The 16,733-nt window shown below is 40.8% G+C and overlaps 1 protein-coding gene across 2 annotated transcripts in view; it reads left to right on the top strand.

Annotated features, from left to right (window-relative positions):
- The window catches only part of cdkal1 (CDK5 regulatory subunit associated protein 1-like 1), a 1,217,472-nt gene that overhangs the window by 344,360 nt on the left and 856,379 nt on the right, over positions 1-16,733 (top strand). The window lies entirely within an intron of this gene.

Below are 16,733 nucleotides of genomic sequence, written 5' to 3'. Positions count from 1 at the left end.
AGACGATATAGCCAACATAAACATGCATAAAAAGATGAGATTTATAAATTTTTAGTTTGAAATCCTAAAATTGGTATTTTACTGATTTAATTGAAGCCATCTGTGACCAGTAGTCCTGCACTAGTAGTTCTGCTTCCATTTGCAAACACTCAAGCCATTCTAAGTAGTATTTACCAAGTGGATGGATAGCAAGTTCAGTTTTTGGAGCAGGGGTAGACAATTATTTGGGTTGGAGGGCCACTTAACAAATTTTGGTGAGCTGTTGAGGACCGCACACCAGTGTTCCCCCCGTCGTGCACCAATCGTGAGGTCCTGTACAAGCCACTTACCACCCCCTGGCACTGGAAGAGATACTGTGCAACAAAGTTAAAGGGACCGTGCATGAAAAAAAATTTGAGGGAACATTGCCACACACACACATGAATTTTGATAACGAGCTACAATTAAAATTAAAAACAGTAAATGCAATGTCCCATATACCCATGTCCATTTAGTTATGCTCCCACTATGCTAATTCAATGGGATAATATTAAAACGAGTGAATAATTCTGCAAGAATTAATAACCCCACTAACAGTCATTGGTAAATTTGAAGCAGGCCAACTCATAGGGTTGATTATCACTCCCTCTTAAACCCTCCCAATAATTTATAAATATAAATTCAGATAGTAGTCAGATACTATATTAAATACACAAAATATAGTGTAAAATAGTAAAATCTTCCGATACTGAATGAATGAAGTGATTGATCGATTATATGTTGCACTGAAAGTCTATGTGGCTGTTTGGCAATCTGGCTCAAGTCTGCGGGGCCTTTGACACGAGATGTATTCTCCTTTTACTCTGCTGAGTACGGGAGCCTGAGCCCTCGCAAGGCCTGAACTACGATTGCGTGCCATTACCTGGTGTCCTTATGCTCCGGGATCCACTCCCATGTCTAAGATGGCGACGAGAAACCGCTGCCTGCTGTCGTAATCTGAGTACTGGGAGTAGAAAGACGTAGCGCCAGTTTTTGTCTTCGGTAAAAGCGTCATCAAGATGAGCAGCCATGACATGACTTTAAAATGGATAGGGCATATTTGAGTATGCAGTGCATTCTGAGTATGGACATCGGCCATTGGGGCCCAGATTTGCGGAATGGATCGAGTACCGAAACGGCTCTCATCAAAGACACACACGACATCCTTTGTGACTGTGACAAAGGCAAACTATCCCCCCTCATTCTTCTGGACATGTCTGCAGCTTGTGACACGGTTGACCACTTTATTCTTCTCCAACGCCTCCATCGTCGTCCAGCTGGGTGGGACTGTACTCGCCTGGTTCAGTTCTTTTCTATCTAATCGTAGTCAGAGAATCACATGCAGCGGCACCTTTGGTGTGGCCCAAGGATCTATCCTTGGGCCCCCTTCTATTTCTCATTGACATGTTGCCCCTTGGCGACATCATCTAAAAACACCGCGTCAGTTTCCACATGTATGCTGATGACACCCAGCTCTACCTCACTACCACTTCTCTCGACCCCCTCCACGGTCTCTAAATTGTCAGACTGCTTGTCTGACATCCAGTTCTGGATGATCAGAAATTTTCTCCAATTGAATATTGGGAAGACAAAAGCCATTGTTTTCGGTCCCGTCCGCAAACTCCGTTCCCTAGCCACTGACTCCATTACTCTCCCCAACTTCTGTCTGAGGCTGAACTAGACTGTTTTCAATCTTGGGTATCACATTTGATCCTGAAATGAGCTTTCGACCACATATCCGCAGCATAACTAAGACTGCCTATTTCCATCTCCGTAACATCGCCCCGCTTCCGCCCTTGCCTCAGCTCATCCGCTGCTGAAATCCTCATCCATACCTTTGTTACCTCTACATTTAATTATTCCAATGCACTCTTCTACCCTATGTAAACTAGAGGTGATTCAAAACTCAGCTACCCGTGTCCTAACTTGCACCAAGTCCCACTCACCCATCACCCCTGTGCTCGCTGACCTACATTGGCTTCCAGTCAAAATTCTCATCCTTATTTTCAAAACCCTCCATGGCCTCACTCCTCTCTATCTCTGTAATCTCCTCCAGCCCCACGGCCCCCTGAGATGTCTGCGCTCCTCTAATTCTGCCCTTTTAAGCATCCTTGATTATAATCGCTCAGTGCCTTCTGTTGCCTCTGGAACTCTCTGCCTAAACCTCTCCCCTCACTAACTCTCTTTCCTCCTTAAAGACACTCCTTAAAACTTACCTCTTTGACAAGCATTTGGTCACCTGCGCTAATTTCTACTAATGCGGCTCGGTGTCATTTTTTAATCTCATAATACTCCTGTGAAGTGCCTTGGGACGTTTCACTACGTTAAAGGTGCTATATAAATATAAGTTGTTTTAAGATTGGCCTGAGGAGAGTCACTTTTGCAAATTGATAAATTGAATTTAGTATTACTGTGTGTTCTTTGGCTACAGTTGGGTCCTTCTGTGACCCACGAGAAGTGAAAGTGGGTAGACTAACTTGATTGATTTGCTTTTGATAAGGGAAGTAAACAGGATCAACACAGACATACACATATACTGATGTTACACGAGTGCTAACTTACACAGAATAATTTATATTTCTCCAATACAAATGTGATAGATATTGAAAACTATCAAAGTAACTTAGCCATAATGGTAGCAAGTTAAGTTCTCCCATCAATCATTTGATACATGTCACTTTTATGGAGTATATAGTGCACAGGCAAATGGAATGAGCAACTTTGTAGAAGTGTTTTCAGAAAATGAACGTGATCACTTTTTTAACTGAAGGCCTGCATGTGTTCTTCCAAAGACCGCCAATCAACGATGCTTCAATTTAAAGAATTACAAAATGTATTTGTCTTTGAGACAAAATAGAAGATTCTTGACATGTTTGTGACTATACAGTTTGGTTTACATAGAATTAATAACACCGAAGCAGGCCATTCGGCCCAACTGGTCTATGGTGGTGCTTATATCCCACATGAGGTTTGATCCACTTTTAACTAAAAACCTGTGTTTGCTGCAACTCACAGCATTAATATATTGTTAGAATGTGAAGGTAAGAAATCCACAGCACCGTGTACGATAGAATGTGAGTATTCCCCAAATGGATCTAATCTGAGCAAGAATTAATGAGCCAACAATGCTGCATCTCTGGTGTCTTATGTCGAGACTTCTTTTGGTTATTAATTACGATCTCTTTCAAATGGGGATGTTGTATGATGGTGAGAAAACCCCGAGGAGGAAATAAAATTCTGAAATATGGGGAGAACAATTTAAAAAAAAAAAAACAATCTGTTATATATATTACTGTTGCAACAGCCGCACATTCTAATTACACTGACCAAATGTCGGAACAAGTCATTAAAGGTGAATTGGAATTTGGTATTCCAACAGTAAGGTGCCTACATTCTGTGACAAAAAGGCTGATTTTGATCTTGACAAGAAAAAATTGATTTCTGTATAACATTATAGAAACATAGAAAATAGGTGCAGGAGTAGGCCATTCGGCCCTTCGAGCCTGCACCACCATTCAATATGATCATGGCTGATCGTGCAACTTCAGTACCCCATTCCTGCTTTCTCTCCATATCCCTTGATCCCTTTAGCTGTAAGGGCCACATCTAACTCCCTTTTGAATATATCTTACGAACTGGCCTCAACAACTTTCTGTGGTAGAGAATTCCACAGGTTCACAACTCGGTCCTAAATTGCTTACACCTTATCCTTAGACTGTGACCCCTGGTTCTGGACTTCCCCAACATCGGGAACATTCTTCCTGCATCTAACCTGTCCAGTCCCGTTAGAATTTTATATGTTTCTTTAAGATCCCCGCTCATTCTTCTAAATTCCAGTGAATATAAGCATAGTTGATCCAGTCTTTTTTCATATTTCAATCCTGCTATCCCAGGAATCAGTCTGGTGAAACTTCGCTGCACTCCCTCAATAGCAAAGATGTCCTTCCTCTGATTAGGAGACCAAAACTGTACACAATAATCAAGGTGTGACCTCACCAAGGCCCTGTACAACTGCAGTAAGATCTCCCTGCTCCTATACTCAAATCCTCTCACTATGAAGGCCAACATGCCATTTGCCGCCTTCACTGCCTGCTGTACCTGCCAACTTTCAATGACTGATGTACCATGACACCCAGGTCTCGTTGCACCTCCCCTTTTCCTAATCTGTCACCATTCACATAATCTACCTTCCTGTTTTTGCCACCGAAGTGGATAACCTCACATTTATCTACTTATTACTGCCTCTGCCATGCATTTGCCCACTCACTTAACCTGTCCAAGTCACCCTGCAGCCTCTGAGCATCCTCCTCACAGCTCACACTGCCACCCAGCTTAGTGTCATCTGAAAACTTGGAGATATTACATTCAATTCCTTTGTCTAAATCATTAATGTACATTGTAAATAGCTGGGGTCCCAGCACTGAACCTTGTGGCACCCCACTAGTCACTGCCTGTCATTCTGAAAAGGACCCGTTTATTCCTACTCTTTGCTTCCTGTCTGCCAACCAGTTCTCTAGCCACGTCAATTCATTTAGGAAGGATAGATGGAAAGGAAAAGGAGGTGGGGTGGCGTTGCTGATTAAAGAGGAAATTAATGCAATAGTAAGGAAGGACATTAGCTTTTATGATGTGGAACCTGTATGGATGGAGCTTTGGGAATACCGAAGGGCAGTAAACACTAGTGGGAGTTGTGTACAGACCAAACAGTAGTAATGAGGATGGGTACAGCATCAAACAAGAAATGAGGGATGCGTGCAATAAAGGTACATCAGTTATCATGGGCGACTTTAATCTCCATATTGACTGGGCTAACCAAACTGGCAGCAATGCGGTGGAGGAGGATTTCCTGGAGTGTATTAGGGATGGTTTTCTAGACCAATATGTCGAGGAACCAACAAGAGGGCTGGCCATCCTAAACTGGGTGATATGTAATGAGAAAGGACTAATTAACAATCTTGTTGTGCGAGGCCCCTTGGGGAAGAGTGACCATAATATGGTAGAATTCTTTATTAAGATGGAGAGTGACACAGTTAATTCAGAGACAAGGGCCCTGAACTATGAGACGTGAATTGGCTACAATAGCCTGGCGAGTGATACCTAAAGGGTTGACGGTGGATAGGCAATGGCAAACATTTAAAGATCACATGGATGAACTTCAACAATTGTACATCCCTGTCTGGAGTAAAAAATAAATCGGGGAAAGTGGCTTAACCGTGGCTAACAAGGGAAATTAAGGATAGTGTTAAATCCAAGGAAGAGGCATATAAATTGGCCAGAAAAAGCAGCAAACCTGAGGATTGGGAGAATTTTGTAATACAGAAGAGGAGGACAAAGGGTTTAATTAGGAGTGGGAAAATAGAGTATGAGAGGAAGCTTGCTGGGAACATAAAAACTGACTGCAAAAGCCTCTATAGATATGTGAAGAGAAAAAGATTAGTGAAAACAAATGTAGGTCCCTTGCAATCAGATTCAGGTGAATTTATAATGGGGAACAAAGAAATGGCGGAACAGTTAAACAAATACTTTGGTTCTGTTTTCACAAAGGAAGACACAAATAAACTTCCAGAAATACTAGGGGACCAAGGGTCTCGTGAGAAGGAGGAACTGAAGGATATCCTTATAAAGCGGGAAATTGTGTTAGGGAAATTGATGGGATTGAAGGCCAATAAATCCCCGGGGCCTGATAGTCTGCATCCCAGAGTACTTACGGAAGTGGCCATAGAAATAGTGGATGCATTGGTGATCATTTTCCAACAGTCTTATCGACTCTGGATCAGTTCCTATGGACTGGAGGGTAGCTAATATAACACCATGGTTTCAAAAAGGAGGGAGAGAGAAAATGGGTAATTATAGACCGGTTAGCCTGACATCAGTCGTGGGGAAAATGTTGGAATCAGTTATTAAAGATGAAATAGCAGCGCATTTGGAAAGCAATGACAGGATCGATCCAAGTCAGCATGGATTTATGAAAGGGAAATCATGCTTGACAAATCTTCTGGAATTTTTTGAGGATGGAACTAGTAGAGTGGATAAGTGAGAACCAGTGGATGTGGTGTATTTGCACTTTCAGAAGGCTTTTGACAAGGTCCCACACAAGAGATTGGTGTGCAAAATCAAAGCACATGGTATTGGGGGTAATGTACTGATGTGGATAGAAAACTGGTTGGCAGACAGGAAGCAGAGAGTCGGGAGAAACAGGTCCTTTTCAGAATGGCAGGCAGTGACAAGTGGAGTGCCGCAAGGCTCAGTGGTGGGACCACAGCTCTTTACAATATACATTAATGATTTAGGTGAAGGAATTGAGTGTAATGTCTCCAAGTTTACAGATGACACTAAACTGGGTTGAGGTGTGAGCTGTGAGGAGGATGCTAAGAGACTGCAGGATGACTTGGACAGGTTGGGTGAGTGGGCAAATGCATGGCAGATGCAGCATAATGTGGATAAATGTAAGGTTATCCACTTTGGGGGCAAAAACACGAAGGCAGAATATTATCTGAATGGCGGCAAATTCGGAAAGGGGAAGGTGCAACGAGACCTGGGTGTCATGGTTCATCAGTCATTGAAAGTTGGCATGCAGGTACAGCAGGCGGTGAAGGCGGCAAATGGTATGTTGGCCTTCATAGCTAGGGGATTCGAATATAGGAGCAGGGAGGTCTTACTGCAGTTGCACAGGGCCTTGGTGAGGCCTCACCTGGTATATTGTTTTCAGTTTTGGTCTCCTAATCTGAGGAAGGACGTTCTTGCTATTGGGGGAGTGCAGCGAAGGTTCACCAGACTGATTCCCGGGATGGCAGGACTGACATATGAGGAGAGACTGGATCAACTGGGCCTTTATACACTGGAGTTTAGAAGGATGAGAGGGCATCTCATAGAAACTTACAAGATTCTGACGGGACTGGACAGGTTAGATGCGGGAAGAATGTTCCCGATGATGGGGAAGTCCAGAACACAGTCTTAGGATAAGGGGTAGACCATTTAGGACTGATGTGAGAAACTTCTTCACTCAGAGAGTTGTTAACCTGTGGAATTCCCTATCGCAGAGAGTTGTTGATGCCACTTCATTGGATATATTCAAGAGGGAGTTAGATATGGCCCTTACGGCTAAAGGGATCAAGGGGTATGGAGAGAGAGCAGGAAAGGGGTACTGAGGGAGTGATCAGCCATGATATTGAATGGTGGTGTAGGCTCTAAGGGCCGAATGGCCTACTCCTGCACCTATTTTCTAGGTTTCTATGTTTCTATTACCCCCAATACCATGTACTTTAATTTTGCACACTAATCTCTTGTGTGGGACCTTGTCAAAAATCTTTTGAAAGTCCAAATACACCACATCCACTGGTTCTCCCTTGTCCACTCTACTAGTTACATCCTCAAAAAAAAAATATAGAAGGTTTGTCGAGCATGATTTCCCTTTCATAAATCCATGCTGACTTGGACCAATCCTATCACTGCTTTCCAAATGTGCTGCGATTTCATCTTTAATAATTGATTCCAACATTTTCCCCACTACCGATGTCAGGCTAACCAGTCTATAATTCCCTGTTTTCTCTCTCCTTTTTTAAAAAGTGGGGTTACATTTGCTATCCTTCAATCCATAGGAACTGATCCAGAGTCGATAGAATCTTGGAAAATGATCACCAATGCATCCACTATTTCGAGAGCCACTTCCTTAGTACTCTGGGATGCAGACTATCAGTCCCTGGGGATCTTTCGGCCTTCAATCCCATCAATTTCCCTAACACAATTTCCTGACTAATAAGGACTTCCTTCAGTTCCTCCTTTTCGTTAGATCCTCGGTCCCCTAGTATTTCCGGAAGGTTATTTGTGTCTGTCTTAGTGAAGACAGCACCAAAGTATTTGTTCAATTGGTCTGCCATATTTTTGTTCCCCATTATAAATTCACCTGATTCTGACTGCAAGGGACCTACAATTTGTCTTCACTAATCTTTTTCTCTTCATATATCTACAGAAGCTTTTGCAGTCAGTTTTTATGTTCCCTGCAATCTTACTCTCATACTCTATTTTCCCCCTCCTAATTAAACCTTTTGTCCTCCTCTGCTGAATTCTAAATTTCTCCGTCCTCAGGTTTGCTGCTTTTTCTGGCAAATTTATATTTATCATATCCTATGGCCTGAAAAGCATGATTCTGCTTGCTTAATAAAGTTGAAACTTATTCTCCAATACAGAATCTATTTGTTATTTTGAATTGTGTAGCATATAATACCCTGTATTCTTGCTTATTAATGCTGAGCTCATCAAAATTACCATACCACAGGAAGTGCCTGCAGACATTAAGCATTTGTCAACAAGTTTGGCCTTACAGTGGAAGTAGTTGTCTATTCTTAGTTCAGAAGTTAATTAAGGTCTGTTACAAAAGTTGTTTTTCTTTTGATATTTTGGAAGTATGACTCACTACCAGTGACAAGGGGTGTAAGTTTGGTGTGAGAAGATGAAAGGGTGTAATTCAAGAACATAAATCAGCTGCTTTACTAGCTATTAATCATTTGGTGAATGGGTGGGATATTATGGAAGCAACAGAATTTTGTATGATTGTTGCTGTTGTAAACTATTCTCTGAATAAGCTTCCTGAAAGGGTATTTATTAAGTACTGCACTTCAATACTTGGGCAAGGTATTTTGCATCACGGAAATTGATTGGGCGTTGTCTAACTTTATAATCCTCGTAGTCAATTGAAAATGGTGATTCATAAGCTAGCAAAATGACAGGTATTCTCTCTGAAGCACACAATACTGCATACAGTTCTTAAGAGTGTCAGAAAAAGGGATTGAAACAAACTATTTGACCCCCACAATATGTCAGCCAGTTAGCGTATTCATCCCATTAATAAAATAAGTTCATGAATCGGAGGTACCACATCATAGGTGTTTTCCTTTTAACATGCAGAGTATTTAGGTGTCCTTTTGACCTGATAAATCAATCATTGAGAAAATGTTGCTTTCCTCCCATGCTTAAATCTGCATTGTAAACTCAATATATAAAAGAGGGGTCAGTTTGATGTTGAGAAATTATTTTTAATTATTTTCTCTGAAAAATTCCCTTATTTTAGAGTTGTTCCTTGGTAGTGGAACTAAATTTGGGCAAAAATTTGGCAGATGGAGTATAATGTTGGAAAATGTGAGGTTATGCACTTTGGCAGAAAAAAACGAAGAGCAAGTTATTATTTAAATGGCGAAAAATTGCAAAGTGCTGCAGTACAGCGGGGCCTGGGGGGTCCTGGTGCATGAAACACAAAAGGCTCCTATGCAGGTACAGCAAATGATCAGGAAGACCAATGGAATCTTGGCCTTTATTGCAAAGGGGATGGAGTATAAAAGCTACAGTGATACAAGGTATTGGTGAGGCCACACCTGGAATACTGCAAACAGTTTTGGTTTCCATATTTACGAAAGGATATACTTGCTTTGGAGGCAGTTCAGAGAAGGTTCACTAGGTTGATTCTGGAGATGAGGGGGTTGACTTATGAGGAAAGGTTGAGTAGGTTGGGCTTCTAATCATTGGAATTCAGAAGAATGAAAGGTGATTTTATTGAATTGTATAAGATTATGAGGGGGCTTGTCAAGGTGAATACAGAGAGAATGTTTCCACTGATAGGGGAGACCAGAAGTAGAGGGCATAATCTTAGAATAAGGGGCCGCCCATTTCAAACTGAGATGAGGAGAAATTTTTTTCTCTCAGACGGTTGTAAATCTGTGGAATTCGCTGCCTCAGAGAGCTGTGGATGCTGGGTAATTGAATAAATTTAAGACAGAGATAAACAGTTTCTTAACCAATAAGGGAATAAGGGGTTATGGGGAGCGGGCAGGGAAGTGAACCTGAGTCCATGATCGGATCAGCCATGATTGTATTAATTGGCGGAGCAGGTTCGAGGGGCAGTATGGCCTTCTCCTGCTCGTATTACTTATGTTCTTATGTTCTTAAATTGGCCAGCGCGCTTTGAGAAGATATAAGTTGACTGGTATAGCTTTCACACTGTGATAATAGAGGTACTCTTTAGCAGTTGGAGTTGAGCAGAGTGTGTAAAGGTTTATTCTGAATCTATCTTTGTTCCACCTAGCCTGTGGATGCCCAATACTGATTGAAGACTAAAATGAAATCTATATCCTTGCCCAACATTAATTAGAATGAAATGACAAAGAATGTTCAGAATTGTGTTTTTTAAGACTTATTTCACTTGAAAATTGACTGTTGCGAACTCCTGCAAATTCTTGCGATCACAATATTTGTTTGTCTTTTCAACTGCACGTGGAGATGGCATTTGATGTAGTCTGCACTGGTTCTTCATCTTTCTAAGTACATTGTCATAGCTAACTTGCCCAAATAGTTACTAATTTCTTTTACTTGCATCAGTGTGTTTGTCAAAGAATTATGTTTACTGCTCAACAAGAGTACAAAGAAAACATTGAATTGCATAAAAGTGTTCGAGAGTTTCGCAACTTTGAATTATCCTACTGATTTAAATGATGCATTTTTTAGCACAGATTTATTGACTATATATATATATATATTTTTTAAAAAATTACGTAACTGAAAATCCAAGATTGTTGATGAAACACCTTAAAAATAATAGCCCAAATTCAACCTTCCACTCATGTGCAACATGTTAGAATAATCAGTGTGAAATTAAATTCAACATAAATTTCAAGTAACTCCTGAAGGAATTCAATTTTGTCAGACAACATAGCCCTGATTTTAACCTTACTCACCCGGCGAGAACGAGGACAGGTTCATGTTGAGCTTGAAATCGTGTGGGGTGTTAATTGGGCATCCAACTGAACCTGCCCCTTTCTTGCAGGTTAGGTAAAAATTGGGCCTCATACCTTATTTGAGTGGATTTCTAACAAAAGATCAGTGAAATGTTATCTTTTTTGCAAAGAAATAAATTTAAGACTTGATGAAATATTGCCCCATTGCCAGTTAGGACTGGATCAAAAGATGGTTACTAAATAGGAAGCAGAGAGAAAGGCATAATGTTAGGACGGAGGGATATCCCAAGTACAGTCTGGCAAGAGCCTATAATTGGACCTCTATTTCTAATAGATATTAATGACCTGGATATCAACACTAAATTAAGTAATTGGTCCAACAGTCTTGAAAGAAGTCAAAGGCCGGATCTCATTTGAAGTATAAAATATATTAAATGGTATGAATACTAAACTCCTGAACATTACTTCAATGTTAGTCAGGAAGTTAGGACATGTGGACAAACTCGTGAAAAGTAGTTTCATAACTGACATTAAGAGGAGCGTCTTCACTGAATGAGTGATAAATATCTGGAACAATCTTCAATGTGGGGTATTAGCAGAGGAAGAAACAGGGAAAGAGGCTGGATACAATAAAGGAGAGCTGTGATAGGAAAGGGCTGAGCTGCATTGAGCTAAATAAACTTTTCTCATCTTTGATTCTTCTCGTGTTCTTTTGGCTGATACAGGGAGCTACCAGTAAAACCTATGTTTACTGCCTTATTTTTGGATTGTCAATTACTGCATGATCAATCACAAATATAAACACTGATTTTACAATTGGTTGGAAATTAGATTTTTGTTATTGGTGCAAAGTAAAATCCAGCTATGTTGTCAGGGAGATGGTAAGCACAACCCTGAACTACAGAGGGGGCGGGGACTGATTCCTCTGACCACATGGAGAGGAATGGAAAAGTCAAAGGCCACATTAGTCTCTAGGATTTCCAAGTGCTTCAGTGACATTTCACATTGGGTTATTTTTCTTTGGTATTCCTCTGGAGAAGTGTCTCAATTCTGTTAGCCATCATCTTGAGGCTGCCTGAGTTATATTGAGAAGTTGCCACGGGGATTAAAGAAAAAGAACCTGCGTCGCCTAACCGTTTTGTGTGTAACCAAGTCATACACTTCAATTTTTTTAACATTTTTTTTAAAAGAAGGAGGGAACTGTGTGAAGTAGTGGATTAGACACTGGCATTTCACTTCCAGTTCAAATCCAGTGCAGACTGATGGAAAAAAAATACCATCTGTCTTCTGGCTGTGTCGTGTGAAATGAGTTCGGGCAGTCCTTTCTACCCTATAATGGGCATGGGGCTACAACACAAATTGTCTCATTCAGCTGTCATTGGTGATATCACTCAGAGGCCATAATCGCTGTAGGATATTTAAAAAATGCCAGAATGTGCTCCTTTGAGGTCAAGTCGGAGGATTGTTGTTGTGTAGAATGGAGGGTACTTCATTCTACGTCTGTTTGTGCCATACCTGACCTGGGCGTGCTTAATGCTGCTTGAAGTGTTCCATTTTCCAGCAAGAACATACACATTTTGATGAATACCAAATAAAAGGATTAGGAAAAGGAGAAATAACAAAATTGTTGAACAATTAAGGGAAAATTTAATTTGGATGAATAATATATGCAAAGTGCTGCATTCTTTCAACATTTTTGTTACTTTCTTGACTTGGTGCTTAATTCTGTTTACAGTGCTCAAAGTGGATTTGGTCCAGTTGTCAGAGAAAAATAAAGGGATCCTTTTTTGTTAACTTGCACAATCTGTTGGAATGAATCAAGCCCAATTTAATAAACAAATATTGATATCTGGAAAAATTATTGATTTGTTTGTGTGATACAACCGGTGCAACTGATTGGTTGGACATTTCATCAACAGCTTAGACTCAAGTGTGTTACTATGACGACAGTCTAAAACTATGGTGAAAAGGAGCCAGATCATTGACCTCATTATGGTTGACTGAGATGTCAGCAGAAAAGTGTTGTATTGAACAAAGTTTGCTGGCAGAGAAAATAAAATTTCAAGAGTCAGGTTTGTTTGCCATAACAGTTGAAGGGTATTTTAAATTGATGTAAACATTTCACATGTCAGGCGATCAATTTAATTTTATGTTTCAATTAAATTATGGTGAATTTAACATTTTTCTTGCTATATCTGGTTTACTAAAGCAGAAATGGCTGGTTTTAATTGTGTGATTCACAGTTCTTTCCCCTCGCCATCATCGTTAATGTTTATATACTCTGTAGTGCTTAGATATTTAGAAAAACAAAGTTCATAAGCGATTGGCATTCTGTTTGTCCCAAGAGTCAGAAATGACCACGAACATCTACAAAAATGCAGACTTAGTATGAATTCATAATTTCAGTGACAAATCTACGTAAGTATTTGTGATAAGAGTGCCAAACGTCATTTGATGCGAGGGCTGTTAGCAGTTTACAAGCAAATTCTGGACAATCTGGAAAAAGCCCATTTCAAGCCATCATTTCTATAGTTGATCATACAATAAAAAGATGAAAATCCCTGGCCTACCAGCTTGAAGTGAGTCCATGTTGAAGGACTCGCCTTAATAATCCCAATCCTACCAGGCTATTTGGTCAAAAATAATCTTTATTTACAATGTCTTATTTTAACAAATTACTGATTTGCTGTTAACACATTACCAGGAGAACCGTTTTGGAGTGAAGACACCAAACACATGATACTATTGGGCATTTATATAACATCCCAGTAATGCCTTCATATAGTTATGATAACCATTCTAGTAAAGTCTTCAGTTTAAAGCACATATTATGGAACAAATTACAGTAATCAGGTCAGCAATACATGCTAATCCTCAATGCATATAATTGTTTAACCTTTTTACATCAGTATCCATATTTCTATTTGCAAATCTAACAAGCATTTATAGATGACAGTCATGATCAAACATTTTTGATATCTTTTAATGAACAGCAAATTTGTGGGTGTGTTCTGTGTGTCATTCTACCTTTATGTATTGTGCCTCTTGTTACATAAACTTGCAGGAAGATATTTCTAGTGGTAGTGTAAAGTTTGAAAAATGTCTTGGGGGCCACAAGGTTACAAAAAATAAAGTACCTTCTGTGCTGACAGACCCTGTAGCATTTTTGGTTGAAAAGATAAACAACCTTTGGGGTTTCTGCACTTTATAAACCCCATTTTAGAGGTAGGATAGGTAGAGATGGATGTTTTAACTTCTGGAAAAATTCAACAATTGCAAATCATGAGATCTTTTAGTGTAATTGTAAGCGGGAGTGGGAGGAAGAAATTTGGGCATGGAGCACAAATGCCTCTGTGCTGCTAGTCAAGGCTGAAGAGTTTGCAAGCATCTTCAGCCAAAAGTGTCAAGTGGATTATCCTACTCTGCCTCCTCCTGAGGTCCCCCCAACCCCTCCCCAATCATAGATACCAGTATCCTGCCAATTTGGTTCACTCTATGTGACATTAATAAGCGGCTGAGTGCACGGGACACAGCGAAGTCTATGGGTCTTGAAAACATCTCAGCTGTAGTGCTGAAGACCTGTGCAGGAGAATTTGCTGCTCCCCAAGCCAAACTGTTCCAGCACAACTACGACATTGGCATCTACCTGACAATGTGGAAGATTGCCCAGATATGTCCTATCCACAAAGAACAAGAAAAATCTAACCCAGCCAATTCCTGACCTATCTACTCCGCCCAATCGTGAGTAAAGTGATGGAAGGAGTCACAAATAGTGGCACCAAGCAACATCTACTCACCAGAAACCTGATCACCAATGCTCAGTTTGGGTTCTGCTAGAAGCACTTGGCTCCAGACCTCTTCACAGCCTTGATCTGGATATGGATGTAAGATCTGAAGGCCAAAGGGTGAGAGTAGCTGATGTCTTCATCAAGGCAGCATTTGACTTGAATATGGCACCATGGAGCATAACTGAAGCTAATGGAGGTCAAAGGGCAAGGCCTCCAGTGTCACAACAAATGCAAAGGAAGATGATTGTAGCTGTCTGAGGCCAATCATCACAGCCCCAGGACATCACTGCCCCAGGACATCACTGTCGGAGTTCCTCAGGGAAGTATCCACAGCCCAACATTTTTAGCTAATTGAACAATGACCTTCCCTCCAACACCGTTGAGGACAGAGCCGTTTGCTTGATCGGTGCCCCTGCCCCTGGATTTAATATACGCTCACTCCACCACTGGCACACTGTGGCTGCAGTATATACAATTCATAGTATACAATGCAGCAACTCGCCAATGTTACTTCAAAAGCTTCTCTTCCCATGCAAACTCTACCACCAAGAACGAGCAGAACTGTGGGAACACCATTGCTTACAAGTCATACACCATCCCGACTTGGAGATATGTTGCTGTTCCTTCATTGTCACTGGGTCAGAATCCTGGCATTCCCTATCTAATGTCATTATGAGAGGACAGCAGTGTGTCAAGGAGAAGTCTACCAACACCTCTCGAGGCAACTCAGGTTGGGCAATAAATATGGCCTTGCCAGCGTTGCTTAACATTGAGTCTTGGATCTACTGCAATTTCCTCCAGTTGAAAATTGGAAAGACTGAAGCTAGCGTTTAAGTCCCTGCCACAAACTCCGTACCTTCACTACTGACTCAATCCCTTTCCATGGCTACTGTCTCAGGCTGAATTAGACTGTTTGAAACTTCAGCATCCTGTTCAATCCCAAGCTGCATTTACCGACAACCATAGCCTTTCTATCTTAAAGACTGCCTACTTTCACCTCTAATATCACCTGCCTTCTACTGTTACTTCAGCCATTTGCTGAAACCCATATTTTACACCTTTTATCAACTTCAGGTAATCCAAAACTCCGTTGCCTCTATCCTATCCCACACCACATCCATCCCTCACCTATCACTCCTGTCCTCATCAAGCAGCATTAGTGCTTAGTTCCCAGTGACTCAAACTTAAAATGATGTAATAAGTACTGGAGTTTATTAGCTGTATTTTTAATGAGTGGAAGACTGCTGGTTCCTTTGAACAGTTTGGACTTGGGAATGTTGAGTTCTGTTTTTTCCAGAAAAATAGTTTGCTATTCTATCTGTGATTCTCCTCTTATTTCCCCATTTCCAAAGATGGTGTTTTGTGCTGGGCATAGGTTGTGTGATTGCAGGCAATACTGTAGCGTTCCCAAGTAGATATCCTTCATGTATCAGTCTAAATATGGAGTCTTAGTTTATTTAGGAACAATTACATTATTTGTTCAGCAACTATAACTACTTCAAACAAAAACAGTAGTCAGAATTTAATTTGCATGTACTTGAAGATAACGTTGTTATTTTGCTTGAGGGACAGTGGGGAGAGAAGAAACAATGTACACTTCTCAAGTGTAAGCTCATAAGAACATAAGAAATAGGAGCAGGAGTAGCCATTTGGCCCCACGAGCCTGCTCCACCATTCAATAAGATCATGGCTGTTCTGATCCTGGCCTCAACTCCACTTCCCCATCCACTCCCCTTGACTCCCTTATCATTCAAAGATCTGTCTATCTGCACCTTAAATATATTCAAAGACACAGCCTCTTGGAGTAGAGAATTCCAAAGATTCACGACCCTCTTGAGAGAAGAAATTTCTCCTAATTTCTGTTTTAAATGGGAGACCCCTTATTCTGAAACTATGCTCCCTAGTCCCTAGTTCTACATACACCCAAGAGGAGAAACATCCTCTCTGCATCTACCCTGTCATGCCCCCTCAGAATCTTATATGTTTCAATAAGATCACCTCTCATTCATCTAAACTCCAATGAGTATAGGCCCAACCTGCTCAACCTTTATTAATATGACAACCCCTTCATCTCAGGAATCAACCTCGTTAACACTCTCCGAAGTGCCTCCAATGCAAGTATATCCTTCCTTAAATAAGGAGAGCAAAACTGTACGCAGTTCTCCAGGTGTGATCTTACCAATGGCCTGTGCAGTTGGAGCAG

Source organism: Pristiophorus japonicus, chromosome 5 (genome assembly GCF_044704955.1).
Source record: "Pristiophorus japonicus isolate sPriJap1 chromosome 5, sPriJap1.hap1, whole genome shotgun sequence".
Lineage (NCBI taxonomy): Eukaryota > Metazoa > Chordata > Chondrichthyes > Pristiophoridae > Pristiophorus > Pristiophorus japonicus.
The sequence above is the reverse complement of the archived record's forward strand: the minus strand, read 5'-3'. Positions and strand labels throughout refer to the sequence as shown.